Raw genomic sequence first — 17,500 nt, 5'->3', positions numbered from 1 at the left:
GTTGTTGATGGGCACCATAGTGATTATAGGAATGTGATATCCGGTGTTCCACAGGGTAGTGTTCTTGGCCCTAGAAAATAAGCTTGTTGCATATGCAGATGATGCTACTCTCTTTGCATCAATTCCATCCCCTGAATGTAGATCTGGGGTAGGTGAATCCCTTAATAGAGATTTAGCTAAAATTAGTGCATGGTGCAAATTATGGGGTATGGAGTTGAATCCTAACAAAACTCAAAGTATGATTGTAAGTAGGTCAAGGACGGTGGCTCCTCAACACCCGGATCTCAGTATTGATAATGTTTCTTTAAATTTGTATGACTTTTAAAATTTTAGGTGTGATTCTCGACAGCAAATTTACTTTTGAGAAACATATAATGTCTGTGTCTTCTTCAATTGCTCAAAAAATTGGCTTATTGAGAAAGTCTTTTAAGATATTCGGTGATCAATCTATTCTGAAGAAGTGTTTTAATTCTTTTATTCTACCTTGTTTTGAGTATTGTTCTCCTGTCTGGTCTTCAGCTGCTGATTCTCATCTTAATTTGTTGGACAGAAACTTACGGTCTATTAAATTTCTTATTCCTGATCTAGATATTAATCTCTGGCACCGTCGTTCAATTAGTTCATTATGCATGTTGCATAAGATTTTTGATAACTCTGACCATCCTTTACATTCAGATCTCCCTGGACAATTCTTTCCTGTTCGTAATACTAGGCAGGCAGTTAATTCTAATAGCCAGGCCTTCTCCATCATAAGACTCAATACTACGCAGTACTCTAGAAGTTTTATTCCAGCTGTTACCAAGTTGTGGAATGATCTTCCTAATCGGGTTGTTGAATCAGTAGAACTTCAAAAGTTCAAAGTTGGAGCAAATGCTTTTTTGTTGACCAGGCGGACATGAGTCTTTTTATAGTTTATATATGACATATTTGTTTTTGACGTTGTTAATAGTTTATATATGACATATCTCTTTTGACATTACTTTTTTTAGAATGATTTATTGTTAATTTGTTCTCATCAGTTATTTATTTCCTTGTTTCCTTTCCTCACTGGGCTATTTTTCCCTGTTGGAGCCCCTGGGCTTATAGCATCTTGCTTTTCCAATTGGGGTTGTGGCTTGGTTGGTAATAATAATAATAATATATACATACATATATATGTATATATATATATACTTACATATACTGTATATATATATATATATACATAGATATATATATATATATATATATATATATATATATATACATATATAATGAAACGGAATAAGACGAACACTCTTTTGATTTTCATGTTAAATATAATCCAATTATTATTCTTAGTTCCTCCCACTCAATTCTCTTTCTGTACTGATCAAATGACCAATAGATTTTGATATAAGTAATTCAATATCTATTAATCTCTCCAAAATTTGATCGAGTTATCAGTCAAGGCGAAGCCAGAAGCCAAACGGAAAGATCTTAATAGTATAAATTCATTTAGGAAATCCTGAAATTTTTTTTTTTTCTTAAACTCGAAATGCTGTTTTGTCTCATTGGATATTTTTTTAAAATATTTTTTTCAAGATCAAATCAAGATTTGGACTTTTATAATACAAGATTATTTAAATAACTAGAATTTTTTTTTTTTGTTTAGTAATATTATTATTATTATTATTATTATTATTATTATTATTATTACTATTATTATTATTATTATTATTATTATTATTATTATTATTATTGTTGTTGTTGTTGTTGTTGTTGTTGTTTTCATTACTATTATTAATATTATTTTTATTTTTATTATTATTATTATTATTATTATTATTATTATTATTATTATTATTATTATTATTATTATAACATTAATAGCTAAGCTACAACCCTAGCCAGAAAAGCAGGTTGGTATAAGCCCAAGGGCTCCTACAGGGAAAAATATATCCCAGTTAGGAAAGGAAATAAGGAAATAGATAAACGATATGAGAAATAATGAACTAGAAATGATATTTTACCTCGTTTGGGATTAATTTAAAAATTTCTTCCAAAATCAAATGAAGATTTGGACTTTTATAGTACAAACTCTCTTAAATAAATCTGAAGATTTTTTTTTTAGAAATAAACTAGAAATTATTTTTCGTCGTTTTTCGGATTTCTTCAAAAGATTTTTTCAAGATCAAATCAAGATTTAGATCCTTATAGTACAAACATATTTGAATAAATCTGAAGAATTTTATTTTTTTATAGAAATAAACTAGAAATGCTATTTTGGCTCTATTTCAAAGAGCTCTTCAAAGGTTAAATCAATATTTAGACCCTTATAATACAAACTCATTTAAATAACTATAAAGATTTTTTTTTTTTTTTTTTTTTTTTTTACAAATAAACTAGAAATGCTCTTTGGTCTCGCCTGGGATTTCTTTAAAAGATCTCTTTCAAGATATGGGAACAGATATTTCAGCCTCCAACTGTAGCCAATCCAATAAATATACCGAGGGTTAAAATAACACTCGAGAGAACTTCTATCAGATGCTATCCCTATCTGCAAGTTGTTGGGTAGTGAATGTTGCATACGTGGCTGTTTTCTACAAGATATAGCGAGCCTCGCTCAATAAGTAAAAATCAAAATAAGTTAAAATAAGTAAATAAGTAAAATTAAAATTAATCCAGGACCGAAGAGAATCCGGGTTTGGGAACGAGGATTGCTTTGCGGCGACTCTACTGAGCTTCGGACTCCTGCCACGGTCGTCACGTTACTCACATCCCATTCCTTCCATCCCATTATCATCCTTTTTATATGACCTTATCTCCTTCACATCCTTATCCCACTTACGGGCTTCTAGTAATTTGGCAAGAGCCCGTGCTCTCCTTCTAGGGAGGCCAGTCTAAATCTTTTTGGACTTAAATAACTTTACATATTACATTAATGTTGTTACTTTTCTTTAAATATTTTATTTTAATTGTTCATTACTTCTCATATAGTTTACTTATTTCCTTATTTCGTTTCCTCACTGGGTTATTTTTATCTGTTGGAGCCCTTGGGCTTATAGCATCCTACTTTTCCAACTAGGGCAGTAACTTAGCTAGTAATAATAATAATAATAATAATAATAATAATAATAATAATAATAATAATAATAATAATAATAATAATAATAATAATAATAATAATAATGGTTTTCGCTAACGATAGCCTATATCCTTCGTATGGGTTGGTTATATGTTATTATTATTATTATTATTATTATTATTATTATTATTATTATTATTATTAGCAAAGCTACAACCCTATTTAGAAAAGGAAGATACTATAAGCCCAAGGGCTCCAACAGGGAAAAATAGCCCAGTGGGGAAAGGAAACGAGGACATAAATAAACTACAAAAGAAGTAATGAACAATGAAAATAAAATATTCTAAGAACAGGAACAACATTAAATATTTCATATATAAACTATAAAAACTTAAAAAAACAACAATAGGAAGATAAATATGATGGAATTGTGTGCCCGAGTGTACCCTCAAGCAAGAGAACTCTTAAACAAAGAGAGTAAAGGGTATCATATGAAAAGTAATATATGGAGTTGTGGCAAATTTGACCAATAGTGGGCCTCGAGTCAGTCAATAAGTGACAGGTTTATGGGGAAATAGATTTACCTCCTCCAACGAAAATAGAAGGAGGCTATGTTTTACCCCCTGTTTGTGTGTGTGCGTGTGTTTAATTGTGAACAGCTGCCTGGCCAAAATTTAAATCGTAAAGTAATGAAATTTGCAGGTATTAATTGTTATGTAATAAGCTGGAAATTATAAAATTTTGGAAGGTCAAGGTTAAAGGTCAAGGTCACGGTCAAGCAAAATGTCCAATTCACGTAATCACCCATAAGTTTGAACATCGTTGTCACAGAGACTTCAAACTTGGTTCATATTTGAGTGTATGAAAATCCACGCCAATTGATACATGTTAAGGTTAAAGGTCAAGGTCACGGTCAAGCAAAATGTCCAATTCACGTAATCAGCCATAAGTTTGGACATCATTGTCACAGACTTCAAACTTGGTTCATGTTTGAGTGTATGAAAATCCACGCCAATTGATACATGTTAAGGTCAAAGGTCAAGGTCGAGAAATAAGCTTCCGTAGCGGAGGTCTGCGCTCCTCTAGTTGTATCATTGGGTGATGCCTAGTCGTCGTTACTGGCTGTTTTGATTATCCTTGTTTCTTGAACCAAATATGGCAATTGAGTGCTTAAGAAGTTCATATACGAGGTTGAAATATGAAAAGAAACCAGTTATTATCTAGAGTGGGCACTCAGTAGAGCGCAGACCTCCACTGCGGTAGCTTATTTCTTTACCTTTTGCTCGACCTTGACCTTGACGTTTGACCTTAACATGTATCAATTGGCGTGGATTTTCATACACTCAAATATGAACCAAGTTTGAAATCTGTGATAACGATGTCCAAACGTATGGCTTATTACGTGAATTGGACATTTTGCTCGACCGTGACCTTGACCTTCGAAAATTTAATCATATGCAGCTTCTTACATAACAGTTAATACCTGCAAGTGTCATTACTCCACGATTAAAATTGTGGCCAGGAAGTTATTAGCAAACAAACGCACAAACAGGGGCGAAAATATAACCTCCTTCCAAGTTAGTTGACGGAGGTAATTAAGTAGAAAGTGAAACACCGCAATATAGTTTTGTAAGTGTAATTAATCGAATAACGACGATTTCCAACTTCGGAATGAAGAACCAGAATTGTCTATGAAGAACAAGGTAGGTGGAAACAAGCCTTCTCTAAAGTAGGATTTTTAAGGCTATAACCATTTTTTTTTTTTAACCAAGAAATTGTTTAGTGGGATTTTGGTTGATAGCAATAGATAGTGATAGGGAACTATACTCAATTTATTTTAATGAGGCGCATTTGCACCGACTCGCAATGGTGCCCCTTTAGCTCGGAAAAGTTTCCTGATCCCTGATTGGTTAGAATTATCTTGTCCAACCAATCACGGATCAGGAAACTTATCCGAGCTAAGAGGGTACCCTTGCGAGTCGGTGAAAATACGCCTCACTAAAAAAATTGACTATAGCTAAATATAACAAATAGATCAATTGTCTTTATGAATATTTAATAGCATTTGACAAGAAGGTTTACGGTGGGATTTTGTTTGATAGTGATATATGGAGAGAAAAGGAGCTAGCATAGGAAAATATAGCAAATAGATCAAATGTCTTTATATATATATATATATATATATATATATATATATATATATATATATATATGTATATATATACACATATATATGTATATATGTGTATACATATATTATATATATACATATATATATATATATATGCATATATATACATATATATATGTATATATATATATATATATATATATATACATACATACATATATATACATATATATACATACATACATATATATACATATATATATACATGCATACATATGTATACTTATATATACATACATATATATATACATATACATATACATATACATATAACATCCCTTCAAAGTTTCCCTTAACTAGTCAATTCCACCAACATCCACCGAACATAACTTCACCAAGTACTTACAATCTAACCAATTTATATTTGCCTACACAAACTGGGACCATCGATTAAAACCCCCATAATACTTCTGATAAATCAAGAACACAATGTCTTTGGCGATGTTATTGCGGGGAACATTAACCGCAAACTCGGAATTTACGTCAAACAGCAAAACTAGTTCGGATTCTGGTTGTGGCGAACGCAAGCGAATTTAACTCTGTCTTTGCGCTAATGGTTCAGTTACATTATTTTATGAATTACATTACGTTTGGGAATATAATTTTCTTAAATAAGTTTTTTTTTATTCTTTTTTTTGTGTGTGTATTCGTGATTAATTCTTTTTGGTATTTCATTTCTCTTGCGTAGGTATTAATTATTCATATTTTTTTAGATTACGATCTTATAAACGAAGATAAAATTTGAGTGAGTTGTTTATTATTATTATTATTATTATTATTATTATTATTATTATTATTATTATTATTATTATTATTATTATTATTATTATTATTACTTTTTAAGCTACAACCCCTAGTAGGAAAAGCAGAATGCCATAAACCAAAGGGCCCCAACAGGGAAAAATAGCCCAGTGAGGAATGGAAACAAGGAAAAATATATTTTAGGAACAGTAACAACACGTAATCATGTATTCTCTATATAAACTATATATATATATAGATATATATATACATATATATATATATATATATATATATATATATATATATATATATATATATATATATATATATATATATATATATATATATATATATATATTTGTGTGCATGTATATACACATATATATGCATATATGTATATGTATATGTATATATATATATATATGTATATATATATATATATATATATATATATATATATATATATATATATATGCAAATTTATATGATATCAGTCCATAAGCTTGTTATGAAACGGATATTTCATCAAAATGAACTATATAAAATAAACCAAAAAGAAAGTTGATTATCATTTTCAATTCATTGAAATTTCTTATTGATTTTATGAATCAAAAGATCTAGAAATGATAATGACTAGATAAAGTTGGTTCATTATTATTATTATTATTATTATCATTATTATTATCATTATTATTATTAATTTTAAAATTGTTTTTCCAATACATTGTGTATGAAGATTTTCTCATTAATCAGTTTATGATTGCCTTGGTAAATTAAAAATGTTGTACCTTTCCAATATTTATGATTAATATGACCTAAAGATATGTTTATTATTAATGTTGATTACCCGTAAAGAACTTGTAATAATTAGAAAAATGGCTATGAATCATATTTTTATCAATGTTGACTACCAGTAAAAACCCTGTGATTAATATTTTTTTATAAATATATAATTTTTCTAGTTAGATAAGATAGTCTTCAATGTTAATAATAATCTGTACTCCAAAATGAAACCGTTGCTCTGTAGTCTTGGATAGTGTCATAGCCTCTGTACTATGGTCTTCCACTGTCTTAGATTAGAGTTCTCTTGCTTGAGGGTACACTCGGGCACACTATTCTACCTTGTTTCTATTCCTAGTGTTATTTTCAAGTTTTTTTTTTCTTTTTTTTTTAGTTCATGTGTGAAATATTTATTTTAATGTTGTTATTGTTCTTAAACTTGTAATTTTCCTTATTTCCTTTCCTTACTGGGCTATTTTCCCTTTTGAAGCCCATGGGCTTATAGCATCTTGCTTTTCCAGCTAGGGTTATAGCTTAGAAAGTAATAATAGTAATAATAGTAGTTATTACTATACGGTATTTATTGATATCACTAAACCAAAGATAATGTAGATCAAACTGAATTTGTCGTTTGATGAATATATCATGATATTGACAAATAAACAGACGATATTTATATAAATAAACACTATTATTCTTAGATATACCCCACTGCATGTTAATGTGGACAGTGCACCTCCTAAAGTACATTGTATGCATATCTTGTAGGTCTTTGAAGCACTATTAGCTGAGCCCGCTTATTATAATTCTATATCCCAGGCCTCGTTCCTTATATTTTTCTTTGATCTTTCTGTTCAGCCTACATATGTTAATTATTTCATATGGGAACTAAAGTGTTTTCCCAAGTGACCTCCATAGCTGAATTACCTTCCCTGCCCCACACCGGACCACATGACTGTTAATCTATGGTCTTGAATCTAGGACCCAAATTCTGAGACCCTAAATCTTTTATCCTAATTCTGTGGCCTCAACTTTATGGCTCAAATTCTATGGCCCCCATGCTATATCCCAAACTGTATGGCCCCAATTTATATGCGTAATTCTATGACCCTGATTTTATATCCCAAATTCTATGGCCCCAATTTATATGCCTAATTCTATGCTCCCAACTGTATGACCCTGATTACATGGCCCTAATTCTGTGGTTTCAATTCCTTGACCTCAGTCATATAGCCCCAATTCTATGACCTCAATTGTATGGCCCCAATTTTATGACCTCAATCCTATGGGTCCAATTCTATGACCTCAATCTTATGGCTCCAATTCTATGACCTCAATCCTATGGCTCCAATTCTATGACCTTAATCCTATGGCTCCAAATCTATGACCTCAATCCCTTGGCTCCAATTCTATGACCTCAATCATATTGCCCCAATTCTATGACCTCAATCCTATGGCCCTAATTCTATGACCTCAATCATATGGCCCTAATTCCACGACCTCAATCTTTTTGCCCCAGTTCTATGACCTCAATCCTATGGCCCTAATTCTATGACCTCAATCCTATGCCTCCAATCATATAGCCTCGATACTATGGCCCCAATTCCATGACCTCAATCCTAGGACCCTAATTCCACGACCTCAAGCCTATGCCCCTGATTCTATGGCCTCAATCCAATAGACCCAATTCTATGACCTCAAATCTGTGGCCCCAATTCCATGCCCACAATCTTATGGACCCAACTTGATGACCTCAATCTTATGGCGTTAAAGGCCTTAATTCTATAACTTCTATCCTTTGCCCCTAATTATATGACCCCAATCCTATGGCCATAATTCTATGACCTCAATCCTATGACCCTAATCCTATTAACCCAAATCCATCTCCCAATATATGAAACTCGAAACAAAATCCATCTTAATATCCTGTTCGAACTCACTTCAAAAGATCTTCAACTGATTTGATTGAGGACGAATTAGGAGAATAATAATAATCCAGATGGGCGATATATTAGCTTTTCCACAGGTATTGATTCATTAGCAGTAATGAAATTGTATTCAATAACGTCTTTCTAATGTAATAACACAATATCCCCCCCCCCCCCCAGTGCTTAAGGAAGACGATGGAAGGTAATTGAAAGGAGAGGAAATTGATAAAATGACGGGCTGGCTTCGCGTGGCTCTCTCTCTCTCTCTCTCTCTCTCTCTCTCTCTCTCTCTCTCTCTCTCTCTCTCTCTCTCTCATTCTAAATAAAAAAATAATATATATTTATGTAATGTGTGTATGATGTATATGTATATATATATATTATATATATATATATATATATATATATAGATATATACTATATATATATATATATATATATAGTCTTTGTATATATATATATATATATATATGTGTGTGTGTGTGTGTGTGTGTGTATAATACTTAAACCTACGAAAAAAATGTACTAAAATAAGCATTACCATAAAGGAATAATTTATGAATCGAAACACAGCATTTTAAGAACTCAAAAAAACTACAAAATATTCGAAATTCCTACAATTTATGCTCATAAAAATAACATCGATGACAAAAAAAAAAAATCACAAATTTGCTGTTAATAATTACATTCCTATTCACGAAGCGTGGGAAAGCTTTTATATATAATTTCAAAGTTCACTGAATATAATTAACATTGAATAACTTTCCCGAGTAATAGCAAATTGGCTTAATTAGCTGCATTTAAGGATTAATTGGTAATGTACTATCAATTTAGATATGAAATTAGCCTTCATTACTCGTCCTCTAATAAAAGATAGATTTTTTCAATTAGGATATTATGTATTGTCTTTTAAAATATTATGACTGCATCGGCTAATCGTTGTTAGACAACATTGGTTTTATTAATTTGGGGCTGAATTGGTTTTATGATTTTGGGGCTGAATTGGTTTTATTAATTTGGGGCTAAATTGGTTTTATGAATTTGGGACTGAATTGGTTTTATTAATTTGGGATTGAATTGGTTTTCTGAATTTGGGATTGAATTGGTTTTATGTATTTGGGACTGAATTGGTTTTATGAATTTGGGACTGAATTGGTTTTATGATTTTGGGTCTGGGTTGGTGTTATGTATTCAGGGCTGAATTGGTTTTATGAATTGGGCACTGAATTGGTTTTATGAATTTGGGACTGAATTGGCTTTATGAATTTGGGACTGGGTTGGTTTTATGAATTTTGGACTGGATTGTTTTTTGAATTGGGACTTGATTGGTTTTATGAATTTGGGACTGAATTGGTTTTATGAATTTGGGACTGGGTTGGTTTTATTAAATTAGGACTGAATTGGTTTTATGAATTTGGGACTGGGTTGGTTTTATGTATTTTCGGCTGAATTGGTTTTATGAATTTGGGAATGAATTGGTTTTATGAATTTGGGACTATTGAGTTTATGAATTTGTGACTGAATTGGTTTTATGAATTTGGGACTGGGTTGGTTTTATTAATTTAGGACTGAATTGGTTTTATGAATTTGGGACTGAATTGGTTTTATAAATTTATGACTGAATTGGTTTTATGAATTTGGGACTGAATTGGTTTTATGAATTTGGGATTGCATTGGTTTTTTAATTGGGACTTGAGTGGTTTTATGAATTTGGGACTGAAATAGTTTTATGAATTTGGGACTGAATTGTTTTTATGAATTTGGGACTGGGATGGTATTATTAATTTGGGGCTGAATTGGTTTTATGAATTTGAGACTGGATTGATTTTCTGAATTTGGGACTGAATTGGTTTTATGAATTTGAGACTGGATTGGTTTTTGAATTGGGACTGCATTGGTTTTATGAATTTGGGACTGCATTGGTTTTATTATTTTGGGACTGAATTGTTTTTATGAATTTGGGACTGGGTTGGTATTATTAATTTTGGGCTGAATTGGTTTTATGAATTTGGGGCTGAATTGGTTTTCTGAATTTGGGACTGAATTGGTTTTATGAATTTGGGACTGGATTGGTTTTTGAATTGGGACTGAATTGGTTTTATGAATTTGAGACTGAATTGGTTTTATGAATTTGAGACTGAATTGGTTTTATGAATTTGGGACTCGATTGAGTTTATGAATTTGGGGCTGAATTGGTTTTATGAATTTGGGACTGAATTGGTTTCATGAAATTAGGACTCGATTGAGTTTATGAATTTGGGACTGAATTGGTTTTATGAATTTGGGACTGGGTTGGTTTTATGAATTTTGGACTGGATTGTTTTTTGAATTGGGACTTGATTGGTTTTATGAATTTGGGACTGAATTGGTTGTATGAATTTGGGACTGGGTTGGTTTTATTTATTTAGGGCTGAATTGGTTTTATGAATTTGGGACTGGGTTGGTTTTATGTATTTTCGGCTGAATTGGTTTTATGAATTTGGGACTATTGAGTTTATGAATTTGTGACTGAATTGGTTTTATGAATTTAGGACTGGGTTGGTTTTATTAATTTAGGACTGAATTGGTTTTATGAATTTATGACTGAATTGGTTTTATGAATTTGTGACTGAATTGGTTTTATGAATTTGTGACTGAATTGGTTTTATGAATTCGGGTCTGAATTGGTTTTATGGATTTGGGACTGAATTGGTTTTATGAATTTGGGATTGAATTGGTTTTATGGATTTGGGACTGAATGGGTTTTATGAATTTAGGACTGAATTGGTTTTATGGAATTGGGACTGAATTGGTTTTATGGATTTGGGACTGAATTGGTTTTATGAATTTAGGACTGAATTGGATTTATGGATTTGGGACTGAATTGGTTTTATGAATTTATGACTGAATTGGTTTTATGAATTTATGATTGAATTGTTTTTATGAATTTGGGACTGAATTGGTTTTATGAATTTAGGACTGAATTGATTTTATGAATTTAGGACTGAATTGGTTTTATGAATTTGGGACTTAATTGGTTTTATGAATTTTATACTGAATTGGTTTTATGAATCTGGGACTAGATTAGTCTTGTAAATTTGTGATCTGTGAAGTAAAAGTTAAAGAGGTTGGACAGCAAGATAGAACAAACGAAGTACGTGAGGCAGTAAAGTAGAAGGCTAATAAGTAGGTGCAGTTAGGAGCCGAAGGAACGCTGCAAAGATCGTTAAGTAACGCCTACAGTGCACCGCGTAAGGTGCACTCATGGCACTAGTCATAGACAACAACAACAATAATAATGATAATAATAATAATAATAATGATAATGATGATGATAATAGTAATAATAATAATAATGTTTTGCATAAACATTCAATGAAAATATCAAACACAAAATAAATGGTTTGCAATGCTTTTTTTATATAAAATTATAAAGCTATGAATTAAATAAAACTGCTTAGGTTTTTTTCAATAAGAAAAACATGAAGTTTCCGTCTTCTGTATTATAATACAACCACAAACATAGATTTTGTTTCTCCATTTGATAAAACATTAATGACACAGCTTTGAAGGAAATGTCTTGAAAATATAATGTCGAAAGTTTAGAGAGAGAGAGAGAGAGAGAGAGAGAGAGAGAGAGAGAGAGAAATTAAACAGGAGGGTAGCAGTTTTAAAACTAAAAATGGCTCCCCTGAAATGTTTGTTTTTATGCCTTTGCGGTTATTAATTTCATTATCTGAGAGAAAAATGGATGTGATCGAGGGAATGACTGAACATATAACTTTTTGGGTACGTCCAGAGATGGATGAAATAGCTGGAGAAATTGTAATCTGGAAAATTAAAATCTTTATAAAGGAAATTGTTCGAGCGGCAGTTAGGTTGGAACGAAGAGGCGATGTGAATGCACCTAAACTTTATTAAACAATTATAGAGTTTATATACATCGACTTGCGGGCAAGAACGTCACAGAAATTCAAACGTAATAAAGCTTTTGTTAGCATTTCATCTCTTCCAAGAGAAGGACACTCCAAAATCAAACCATTTTCTCTTATCTTGGATAGTGCCATAGCCTCTGTACCATGGTCTTCCACTGTCTTGGGTTCGAGTTCTCTTGCTTGAAGGTACATTCGTGCACACTATTCAATCTTATTTCTCTTCCTCTTATTTTGTTAAAGTTTTTTATAGTTTATATAGAAGATATTTATTTTAATCTCGTTGCTCTTCTTAAAATATTTAATTTTTCTTTGTTTCCTTTCCTCACTGAGCTATTTTCCCTGTTTGAGCACCTGGGCTTATAGCATACTGCTTTTCCAATTAGGGTTGTAGCTTAGCAAGTAATTTTTTTAAAGGTTTTATAGTTTATATAGGAGATATTTATTTTAATCTCGTTGCTATTCTTAAACTATTTAATTTTTTTTTTGTTTCCTTTCCTCACTGAGCTATTTTCCCTATTGGGGCCCCTGGACTTATAGCATACTGTGTTTCTAATTAGGGTTGTAGCTTAGCAAGTAATAATAATAATAATAATAATAATAATAATAATAATAATAATAACAAGTTGGTCTATTAACAGTGCAGGGAAGAGAGAGTGATAAGATAAAAAATCAAATTGGTTACATTGCGGTACAAAATTATTTTCTGCCAATTGATTATATTCAAAGTATTAGAGGTAAAAGTATATAAAAGTAAATACTTTATACCGATATTGTTAGATATAAAAACTACTGGAAAACAGTGGGTTCACATACAGATAGTTCATCATTCCATGTCAATCCGAACATGTAAGCTAATTTTGATTTGCTTTCATAGCGTTATAGACTAATATATATATATATATATATATATATATATATATATATATATATATATATATATATATATATATATATATATATATATATATATATATATATATATATATATATATATATATATATATATATAATATATAATATAGAATAAACTTAAGAATAAACCAATATATGGTGTTATTATTATAAGTATTACTTACAAGCTACAACCCTAGTTGGAAAAACAAGATGCCATAAGCATGGGGGCTCCAACAAGGAAAATAGCCAAGTGAGGAAAGGAAACAAGGAAAAATAAAGTATTTTAAGAAGAGTAACATTAAAATAAATATCTCCTATATAAACTATAAAAACTTCAACAGAATAAGAGGAAGAGAAATAAGATAGAATAGTGTACCTGAGTGTACCCCCAAGCAAGAGAACTCTAACCCAAGACAGTGAAAGACCATGGTACAGAGGCTATGGCACTACCCAAGAATAGAGAATAAAGGTTTTATTTTGGAGTGTCCGTCTCCTAGAAGAGCTGCTTACCATAACTAAAGAGTCTCTTGTACCCTTAACAAGAGGAAAGTGGCCACTGAACAATGAGTCTCGTTAATTTGCATAGCCATTTGGTGTTAAGGAAGAATTTTTTTTGATAATTTTTAAAGTCAAAATGTATGAGGTAAGGATATAGATTTTCAATTTTAGTGGGGGTGGAAAAGGAGACTGGGGAATAGTTTTTCTTTTTTATGAAATTTGAATATAGAATAGAATGTAATTGCATAATTTGGATATAAATGTCAATGTATTTTTCCTTTTTAAGGGGAATCGGATAAAAGAAAATATTCTCTTTTTGATTACTAACAAAATTTAAATTTGAATGTTTAACGCATATATAGGAATTTTATGATATTTGAATTTTGAACGTTTACATAGCAATTTCATTTTGAAACAATGCACCATAATTTAAAGAACTGCAAATGAAAATATCTTTAGATATTTTAGATTCAAAATGTCAGGATGCAACCTCACCATCCTTGTGAGTATGGATGGGGGGGTGGGAGCTTATAGGTCTATCTGCTGAGTCATCAGCAGCCATTGCCTGGCCCTCCTTGGTCCTAGCTTTGGTGGATAGGGGCTTAGTCGCTGATCATATGCATGTATGGTCAGTCTCTAGGGCATTGTCCAGCTCGATAGGGCAATGTCACTCTATCTTGTCTCTGCCATTCATGAGTGGCTTTATACTTTTAAACCCCAAATCTACTTATTTTAACATTAAATATAACCATTGTATTGAGTTAGAAGGATATACTGAATAAATATATTTTGAAATCTAATTTAATGCAATAAACATATCCATTGTATTGAGTTAGAAGAATATACTGGATAAATATAATATTTTGATATCCAATTTAATGCAATAAATATATCCATTGTATTGAATTAGAAGGATATACTGAATAAATATCATGATATTTTGAAATCCAATTTAATGCAATAAATATATCCATTGTATTGAATTAGAAGGATATACTGAATAAATATAATATTTTGAAATCCAATTTAATGCAATAAATATATCCATTGTATTGAGTTAGAAGGATATACTGAATAAATATACCGGTATTTTAAAATCCAATTTAATGCAATAAATATATCCATTGTATTGAGTTAGAAGGATATACTGAATAAATATATTTTGAAATCCAATTTAATGCAATAAATATATCCATTGTATTGAGTTAGAAGGATATACTGAATAAATATGTTTTGAAATCCAATTTTATGCAATAAATATATCCATTGTATTGAGTTAGAAGGATATACTGAATAAATATATTTTGAAATACAATTTAATGCTATGAATATATCCATTGTAATGAGCTAGAAGGATATACTGAATAAATATATTTTGAAATCCAATTTAATGCAATAAATATATCCATTGTAATGAGCTAATATGATATACTGAATGAATATTATAATATTATGAAATCCAATTTAATGCAATAAATATATCCATTGTATTGAGTTAACATGACATACTGAATAAATACATTTTGAAATCCAATTTAATGCAATAAATATATCCATTGTATTGAATTAGAAGGATATACTGAATAGATATATTTTGACATCCAATTTAATGCAATAAATATATCCATTGTATTGAGTTAGAAGGATATACTGAATAAATATGATATTTTGAAATCCAATTTAATGCAATAAATATATCCATTGTAATGGGCTAGTATGATATACTGAATAAATATCATAATATTTTGAAATCCAATTTAATTCAATAAATATATCCATTATACTAAATAAATATCATATTTTCAAATCTAATTTAATGCAATAAATATATCCATTGTAATGAGCTAGCATGACATATTGAATAAATATCATATGATTAAAATCAATTTGATATAATTTGCAAATAAAACACAGCTTCCCTAAACCAAGAGAAATTCATCCGAGGGCGAAATGCATCCCAAGATGAATTCCGCCAATGTCCAATAAAATTCATTTCACCGTAAACAGAGACGCTCTACAAACAGTTGACTCGGCTTTCAATGTCTCCGAGAGACTCATATAAAGAAATGTCTCTGGCCAAAGTCATTATCAAGGAAGAGAGAGAGCTCTTGGGGAAACGACAGGGAAGTTTGGATAAAAGTCATTGATAAAATAGCTATTTACTTCCTTGGCAAATATCGGTTGGAGGTTTGGTCATTAGATGCACTTGGCGGGCTGTCTCTCTCTCTCTCTCTCTCTCTCTCTCTCTCTCTCTCTCTCTCTCTCTGGAAAACAGTGGATGAACAAATTTGTCTCCAAGTCTGTCTCTCTCTCTCTCTCTCTCTCTCTCTCTCTCTCTCTCTCTCTCAAGACAGTGAGTGAACATATTTATCTTCTTAAAAGTCATCTCTCTCTCTCTTTCAAGACAGTGAGTGAACATATTTATCTTCTTAAAAGTCATCTCTCTCTCTCTCAAGACAGTGAGTGAACATATTTATCTTCTTAAAAGTCATCTCTCTCTCTCTCTCTCTCTCTCTCTCTCTCTCTCTCAAGACAGTGAGTGAACATATTTATCTTAAAAGTCCCCCCTCTCTCTCTCTCTCTCTCTCTCTCTCTCTCTCTCTCTCTCTCGAAAACCAGTGAATGAATATATTTATCCTCTTAAGAGGCATTTCTCTCTCTCTCTCTCTCTCTCTCTCTCTCTCTCTCGAAAACAGTGGCTGAACATATTTTTAAAAGTCATCTCTCTCTCTCTCTCTCTCTCTCTCTCTCTCTCTCTCTCTCATGAGGTTATATTTTTTTGTGTATTTCATTATAAGTTTAATTAATATTCCTTATTCCTTCATGTATTGGTGATCGGTATAAATGATTCATGGTATATCATTCAATAATTTATTGCATTTTGCGTGAAATTGAATTGCATTTATTTGTTTTAGGATTTCTCTAAAATTTGGTCCGTATTTGTTTGCGTGTATATGTGTTTGTGTGGTTGTCTGTGTATGTGTTATTTTGTGGTTGTGTGCGTGTATATGTATTCCTGCGTAGTTGTCTTTGTATGTGCGGTTGTGTGTCTATGTGTGTTTCTGCTCAATTGTATATGTGTGTTTTTGTGTGGTTGTGTGTGTATGTGTGTTCATGTGTATGTGTGTTTTGTGTGGCAGTGGTTGTCTGTGTATATATTTCTGAGAAGTTTAGTTTTTATGTGTAAACATATATACACATGTGCATGTACCAGAGAGAGAGAGAGAGAGAGAGAGAGAGAGAGAGAGAGAGAGGGCCGCGAAAAGTTGCAATCTTGCTAACTCTTTACATATGAAAATATTTGCAAAAAAATCAACTCACTGTTATCTAAAAACTAAAACCTAAAACACAATTACAAATCTATTATTCATCATTAAATATCAACTCCCTCCAATATATGATCCAAGAAAGGGAAATATTTCAACATCAAAATATTAAGATGCGAACGAATATCACTTAAATATACAATTACCTTTAATGTAACTCACTTGTAAAATCAAACTTT

This window comes from Palaemon carinicauda, chromosome 40, assembly GCF_036898095.1.
Source record: "Palaemon carinicauda isolate YSFRI2023 chromosome 40, ASM3689809v2, whole genome shotgun sequence".
Lineage (NCBI taxonomy): Eukaryota > Metazoa > Arthropoda > Malacostraca > Decapoda > Palaemonidae > Palaemon > Palaemon carinicauda.
Note: the sequence above shows the minus strand (reverse complement) of the source record.